We start from the raw sequence: 1,194 nt of genomic DNA on the forward strand, positions 1-1,194 counted from the left end.
TACAGCTGCTTATGTATTCCAATAGCAAAAAACAAACAAATCAATAAGAAAGCAAGATCTACATAGATATTTCTCCAAAGAAGACATATAGTTGACCAAAAGACACATGAAAAGGTGCTCGACATTGCTAATTATTAGAGAAATGCAAATCTGTAATTTGCATTTCTCATATAATATACTGTCATACTGTCTCATATTACAATGAGGTATCATCTCACACTGGTCACAATGACAATCATCAAAATATATACAAGCAATAAATGCTGGAAAAAGCTTGAAGAAAAGGGAACCCTCCTACACTGTTGGTGGGAAAGTAAATTGGTAGAGCCACTGTTAAGAACAGTATGGAGGTTCCTTAAAAAACTAAAAACAGAGCTACCACATGATCCTGCAATCTCACTTCTAGGCATATATCTGGAGAAAAACATAATTGGAAAACACACATGCACCCTAATGTTCACAGCAGCACTATTTACAATAGCCAAGGCATGGAAGCATGAAAGCAACCATGGCAGATGAATGGATAAAGAAGATGCGTGCGTGTGTGTGTGTGTGTATGATGTGTATAAATATATATATATATATATGATATACGTGTATATATATGTGTGTGTGTATATATATATATGATGAAATATTACTTAACCACAAAAATAATGAAATAACTCCATCTGCAGCAATATGGATGACCTAGAGAATATCAAACTAAGGAAGTAGGCAGACAGAGAAAGAGAAATATCATATGAAAATGCTTATATATGGAATCTAAAAAAAAAGATACAAATGAACTTATATACAGAGCAGAAATAGACCCACAGACATCCAAAACAAACTAATGGTTACCAAAGGGGAAAGGGTTATTGAATAAAGGATATTGGGACTAATATATACACACTACTACCTATAAGATAATCAGCAAAGACCTTCTATATAACACAGAGAACTATACTCAATATTTTATAATAATCTATAAGGGAGAAGATTCTGAAATGTATATATGATATATATATATGCATGCGAGTTAAGTCACTTCAGTTTTGTCCAACTCTCTGCAATCCTACTGACTGTAGTCCACCAGGCCCCTCTGCCATGGGATTCTCCAAGTAAGAATACTGGAGTGGGTTGCCATGCCCTCCTCCAAGAGATCTTCTCAACCCAGGGATCAAACCCATGTGTCTTATGTCTCCTGCATTG

The sequence above is a fragment of the Cervus elaphus genome, chromosome 12 (assembly GCF_910594005.1).
Source record: "Cervus elaphus chromosome 12, mCerEla1.1, whole genome shotgun sequence".
Lineage (NCBI taxonomy): Eukaryota > Metazoa > Chordata > Mammalia > Artiodactyla > Cervidae > Cervus > Cervus elaphus.